At 42.8% G+C, this 7,029-nt stretch overlaps 1 long non-coding RNA gene across 1 annotated transcript; it reads right to left on the bottom strand.

Moving 5' to 3' along the window:
• Positions 1–2,894: 2,894 nt before the first annotated feature.
• Positions 2,895–4,251, bottom strand: LOC139073055 (uncharacterized). The gene is made up of 3 exons (XR_011521865.1): positions 3,865–4,251; positions 3,651–3,788; positions 2,895–3,315 (listed from the first exon to the last, which is right to left on the bottom strand). It is a non-coding gene; the product is annotated as an uncharacterized lncRNA (long non-coding RNA).
• Positions 4,252–7,029: the final 2,778 nt, after the last annotated feature.

The raw sequence follows: 7,029 nt of genomic DNA, 5'->3' as shown, positions 1-7,029 counted from the left end.
CACAGAAGTAACTGGGATGGCCCAGCTCCATGCAGCAAGTTAGCACATCAACCGTAGCCTGCTCATCATCACCCTCATTCCCCAACCATGCTTCTCCCCTGCTCCTCCTGCTATATATGGCCGCGTGCTGCTTCTGGGATGCGTTGATTTATGCAGTTAAACATAGGGATAGACAGGAAATCACACACGGTTTCAGTGTAAATTACCCGGTCATTTTAAAAATAAAAGTACTGCAGCGATGCAATTTCATATATATGTAGCTTACCTGTGACCCAACGACTTATTTACTCACAGCATCGTTTCAGAAGTGCAGCGTTGTGTTTTCATGGCTTTATTCCTGGCAGTGGAGAGTAACAACATCATATGTGACATCAATAACACGATTTCCGTTTATTTATTTTTTGTTTAATGGCGGATTGCTTAAACAAACCGTGACCACAAGTCTTGAGGGATTGTGTGATCTCGCGAGTCCAGCTAAGAGCACAGCAAGAAAGCTGTGCCACTTCCCAGACTCTCCCGGTGCGAAAAGGGCCGCTTAGAAGTTTTCCAGTAAACCGTTCCGCTGCCTTTTCCCCCGCTGATGCTTCCAGTGTGAAAGCGGCGTAAGCCCATCCTGCAATGCTCTGCCTGCCAGATGACTGAGTGCCTGTCCATGTCGGTTTTCTTTGAATAGTGATGGTCACATCAAGCCTCAGAAAGCAATGAAGCTTTCCAGGCAATTGCTTCACCAAGCGTTCACCACTCGAAGCTTTTTTAGTGCTTTATTTCCTCAGCTTTATATAGCAAGATGTACTGCTGGAGCTGAAACATGACAGCCAAATCATCATGAAAAATATGTCAAACCTGTAATTTGGTTTATGCTTATGTTCACATAACATGAAGCTGCTGCTTCATTCAAGGAAATTGTGTTGGTTTCAAAAGTTGGAGGTTACACAAATGACATCCATATCTTGCATTCATAATAATTCAGAACTTATTCAGCTCTGACCCACTACTGTCCCTTGGCCATGCTCGAGTCTGCTCCCCTGCATTACTCCAGATGACTACATCTCTGGGTTAAACTCTTAATAAAGTTCTATACATTCTTTGTTGGTCAGTTGTCTTTCTGTCTAAAGCCTCAGTCTAAGCCTTTACAGAACCAGTTTTAGTGAGTAATAGAGTTTGAAAGGGATGATTTATAATACAATTGTCATGACTCCCATCCTTTACCCTCATCTGCCTTATCATTTCCTCCTCATTCAGCTCACCTTGTCCTCTCACCAAGCTCCAGCCAAGCCCTGTTTTCCCCAGCAACCTCTGTCAGCTTCAATCAGCTCCATTCATTCCACCTGCTCCTGTAATCAGCCTCATCCCATACACCTGCTTCCCCTGCTATAAAAGAACCAGCCATCCAGTCAACAGATGCCAGATTACTACAGCCTTGCCAGTAGTTCTCCAGCCATCCACCCTGCCTGCTCTTTGTCTCCAGACCTTGTTTTTTCTTCTGACCCCTGCCTTGCTCGCTGCTAGTGATGGGTAGATGAAGCCTCATGAAGCGTTTCAGCACATTCCCCAAATAGTATTGATACTGTGTCGACACAGTGCTGCTGTTTTGCTCTATAATGACACCTACTGGACTTTAAATATCATTGCAGGCAACATACTGGAGACACAACAGACGCTGATTCAATGACCTAATCATACTCTTATACACTGTAAGCTATTGTAGGCCTACTTCATATGGTATTATTTTAAACTTCAACATTTAAAATATATACACCTCAAAATATTCTGTGAATTATACCAAGTGACAATTAAAGTGACAGTGTTGTGAATGTGATGTTACCCATTTCAGTGTCATTGACTCAAAGTTTTTTTTATTTTTATAAATTTTTATTTAGAAAAATAAGTTATTCTAATGTGTTGGCATTTAGTCTATTACGTTTTTTGGACACTATTTCACCAGCTTTCGAAAACACGCGTTCACAGGGCACAGAAGAAGCTGGGGTACACAAAAACTGTAAAGCCAGGTGGAAAAGGTGTGGGTAGGATGTCTTCCAGTTCCCCCAGTATGTTAATGGATTTTCTTGTCTTGAAATGTTTCCCTCTGCTAAGTAACGCTGGACCTCAATGATCGAGTCAGCTGTTGCATTGGTGGTTTGTCTACCAACCTCTTGATCAAGCTGCTGCCACAGATTATCTGAAATAATAAAAAAATACATAGAAGTTTTAGTTTTTGTTAGCAACAAAACAAATGTGAAAATAAACTGATAATACTGAACAACTTGCCTGAAGTGGGTAACTGCTCTGATGAAGGTCCAGGCTGTGGCTCAAATGTTGTGTGACCAATTACTGCAGCACACTCCATTTTCAGGCGATTGACAGCCTCACTACACTTGGAGGAACTACGAAATCCAAGTGTTTTAAATCTGGGGTCTAAAAGTGTTGATAGGGTCAACACACATGACTCCAGATTGGAAGCAGTGTCTGTGACGCGACGTCTATGTTGGTCATGGAGATGTGTGGCTGCTTGTGTGTGTAAAGAGTTCCGCTCAAGTGCACAATTTAGCATTTTCATCATCGGGATGACCTTTGATCCTGAAACTCTCCTCTCCTCAGACAACTCCACTGTGGCCTGATGGAAAGGGACCAGCACAAGAAGTGCTTCCCTTAAGATGTTGAACTCATCAGCTGTGAGTGGAGTTAAATTTGTTTGGAGAGAGGCAAGAGATACCCACACTGGTTCTTTCTCATCATGTAGCCGTGACAGCATCTGTGCTGTTCCAACGTGTTGGTACCTCAGTGACAAGTTTCAAGGTGGGCCGTCCCATCTGTTGCTGCACTTGAGCAAGCTTCTCTTTTGCTGTGGTGCTGGATCTGAAGAATGATACAACACAATGTGCCTAGATTTGTGTCTTATGGATGGAAGTTCAGGGATCTGATCACAGGATTTTTTGACTATTAAATTTAGTTTGTGTGCAAAATGCAGATTGAATGTCGAATTTGAAGAGTTCGCGTTGCTGCTATCATGTTTGGTGCTGCGTCGGTCACAAGACACCTTACCTTATTTGTTACGGCCCAGTCGTTCATCATGCCCCTTTTGACTTGGGCCAGATTGTCAGCAGTGTGACTTTGTGGAAAGTGTTTGACTCCCAACACAGATGTACACAACTGCATATTATCATTGATGTAGTGACAGGTAAGAGCTAAGTAAGCCTCCATGTTCAAGGAGGTCCACATGTCAGCTGTTATACTCACTGCCACAGCTTGCTGTACTTCCCTTTTTACTCGTTCGAGTTCCTCCGCATGCTTTTTGGCCATCATTTCCTTAACCGTCTGAAAATGAATCAAAATCAAATTAGTCTATTACTTAACACATTAATTAGACCACCTGTCATTAAAGCAAGAAAAACATCCAGCTATGAAGTTCTCTGTGTTTTGCCCTGTTGAATAGAAGGTAGGAATTTAAAACTGAATGCAGTTTTATACCCAAATGTGAGCTGACACACTGGACGGAAATTATTCAAGCATGCATGATATTTGAATCACAAGTGTTTATTTTTGTTTGCTGTGTCATAAACCTTAAATCAGACGATGGTCTAATACATTTGTTAAGCACTGTATATATTACATGAGTAACAGCAGCTATCTGAGACACTGTGTATTCAAACCTTTCTGGTTGGCAAAACGTAAGATGGATCAAGGACCTGAATCAACCCCCTGAACCCCTCACTCTCCACAATGCTCAGGGGTTGGCAGTCCTTTAATAAAATTCAGGACTGCTTGGTCCAGAGCAATCTTCCTAGATTCTAGATTTCAAAATAATAAAACATATATTAGTAAAACAACTGTGACAAAGCACGCCCAGTGTCTATATAGGTCTACCTGTGTTCGTTCTTGGTGTATTTGCTTCCTCTTCGTTTTCATGCTTGACCCTGTAATGTCTCAGCATTGAGGAAGTGCTCTTATTTGTATAAGACAACTCCGCTGAGCAGATCCGACATTTAACCTAATTAAATTAAATAAATAATTTACACCGAGAGTCGGTCACATTGCTGTTTTCAACTCTGACAGATGCGCAGAAACGAGGAAAGACAAACACGTACCTTATTTGCTGTTAAAAGATCAAAATGATCCCACACAGCAGAAACTTTTCTTTTCCTCTCTGGCTCCATTTTCTTGATGTAAAGAGGGATGTCTCGTTTTATCTTTGAAATGGTAATTTTTTCGCGGCGACTCATCCCGTTGACAGATGCAGAGTCGATACCTTATAAACACAGTTTGGCGCCTCGGCAATGAGTGACACAGCAGCAGTGTTGGTCACGTGACTTATTCTTAAAGCAACACACGCATCGACACTGATCGACACAGGTTTCGCTCCATGAGCTTGACACATGCGCCGGTGTGTCGGTGTTGCTGGACCCATCACTACTCGCTGCCTGCCATTTGGACCTTGCCTGTCTCTGACCCTGCCTCAGCCTCGCCCTTCTCTGGTAACTCTGCTAAAATAAAGACTTTTTAATCCATGTTTTACTGTGTTTGGCGTCTTCACGGGTCTTCAGAGTTCAGTCTGTGACAACAATATGTAAAATTTTAATTTTGTGTGTCTGCAATGGTTGTGTTAGAGCTTTTTAAAATGAAGAATTTCTTATCCATTATTTTTCTTTATGAAAAACAGAGATGAGGCGACTACAATTTTGAAGAACATTAGTTCCCAGCTGGTCCCAGGACCTCCTCCATCATCCAATAGTATTGTGGTGGTGAGAGATACTCTCCTCGATAGTGCATTCAGGGCATTCCGGAGGCTGAGATTTTCACCTGTGCACCACCTCAATGTGACATTTGTGGATTGCGATGGAACTGGAGAAGCGGCTGTTGATGACGGTGGGCCCACCAGAGAGTTCCTGCATTTGTTTGTTGTCTCAATCAGAGACAGCCGATATTTCAGTGGTCAAGAAGATTCGAAGAACCTGGCTTTGGTTGCCCGTGGTAAGCAATGATAAATTAACATGAATTGTGTGGTTTGTGTTAATTGATTGATTATGCATCTGTGAATTTTATTTGCAGGTGTTGAAAATGGTGACTAAAAGCTGCTTCGAAAGATGATCAGCGTTGCTCTTGTCCATGGTGGCATAAGGCCACGCTTCTTTTCAAGTCGCTTATATTGTTCCATTGCATGTCGTCCTACACCCCCCGTTAGCCTGCATGAGGTTGATGATCTTGATCTCAGGGAGAAGCTCCAAAAGGTGAGTGTGTGTGTGTGTGTGTCAGTGTGTGTGAGTGTGAGTGAGTGTGTGTGATTCTGTCCAACCATTTTCAGCCGCTTATCCAGAGTTGGGTTGTGGGGGCAGCAGCCTAAGCCAAGAGGCCCAGACTTCCCTCTCCCTAGCCACTTGGGCCAGCTCCTCCGGGGAGTTGTAATTAGTTAAAAATCATGTACAACAGAAGTTAAAATTTTTATCATAAAAATTTGTTTGTCCTCTGCTATGACTTAAAGCATGCTCTTTATGCACATAGTGTCTCAATAGAATTTTTTTTAACTCAAATATACCAATAATTTACAAAACTCTTAAAAACATACCGTAAATCCTCTAATATTAGCCTGTATTCAATTAACGGCCGGGTCTCATATTTTGGCCGGTGTCGGCGGAGGTGAATAATGGCCGGTCTCTTATTGTGGCCGGGTGGAATGTGGTAACAAGCAAGTACGGGGGGCGGTTGTGTCATCCGTCTCACTTTTGATTTGCCAGTGATAGACCGCGAGGGTAACTTTAACCGTGCGGAGACGAAGAGGAGGCGAAAATTTGATATCAAGTTCAAAGAGAACGTGCTGATTATGCTGCAGAACACTCTGGGGAGCAGTAGCAGGGGTTGTATGAACTAGTCGACTTCTCTATAGTGACTTTTTATGCCTGTCATCGACTAGTCGCTGTCACGTGATAATGACGGCAAGATGCAGCCCTCGGAAAAGACAGCAGCCTGCTGTCAGCAGGTGACAAGCTCCTGCGCATCGGGGGGGCAACGCGCTGTGCCTGAGCGTCTGTACTGACATGCGATCGTTCATGTCGGTTCATTTCCTTTTAATGTTTTCTGTCTTTTATTTGCGCCTGATGCGTTTCACTGTGGAGCGGGGCACATCAACTTGTCCTCCGGTGATGCACCGATCACTGATGCGGCTGGCGAGCAGCGAGCACTCCGCTGTTTTTGCGGTCGGTAGATCTTTTAGAACTGCAGTTCAAAGGTAACTCATGAGGTGAATATATATGAACTCAGGTAGCAGTTTCTCTTTAGGACTGAGAGGAGATGCAGGAAGATAATAAACAGACAGGACAGAAAAATAGTCAAATAAAAACAAGTTAGTTTTTGTACCTGGTGGTTGCAACAAACAGACACCATTGAAGGTAATCAGAAGCGAGGAACAGAAAATGAAATAATTATTTTAATGTTTAGAGCAGCAGGAACTCCGAGAGGCTGCAGGCGCATCAGTGAGTTTGCGGCCGCTGCGCAGGGGGGGGGGGGGGGGGGGGATGGCTGAAGCAGAAACTACCGTTGTTAAAAGAAATGTGTTTAACTTTGAAAATGTGGGCGCAATTTTAATTGTCAAAAACTCCAGCGAACCATTAGTTCATTTTGCTCAAATAGAAATTGAGGCCTGCCTCTAATTCTGGCCCTCCTTCCAATAAAGGCCTGGAGCTTGATGAGCTTGAGTCAAATATAGGCCCGGGCCTGTATTAGAAGATTTACGGTACATTTAATACTGCGCTAAATAAGTAAAAAAAAAAAAAAAAAGCTCAATCAGACAGAAATGGGCCAGTTTAAACCCAGTAAAACAGGTTTCTAACAATAAGCTAACTGCCGTTCAAAGTACAACTATCAGGTTAATACAATTAACTAAAACTGCCTACATGAGCAATTACTGTCGGCTTAAGGATTGACTACATGCATAATAAATGAATAAGATAGTGATATTCCATATAAATATGAAATATCAATCTGATTGGTCTTTGAATGTTTAATCAGAAGATTTTAGTTTCTTTGACTTATTCAGGG

Source organism: Nothobranchius furzeri, chromosome 11, assembly GCF_043380555.1.
Source record: "Nothobranchius furzeri strain GRZ-AD chromosome 11, NfurGRZ-RIMD1, whole genome shotgun sequence".
Classification (NCBI taxonomy): domain Eukaryota; kingdom Metazoa; phylum Chordata; class Actinopteri; order Cyprinodontiformes; family Nothobranchiidae; genus Nothobranchius; species Nothobranchius furzeri.
Note: the sequence above shows the minus strand (reverse complement) of the source record. Positions and strands in the feature narration are given on the sequence as shown.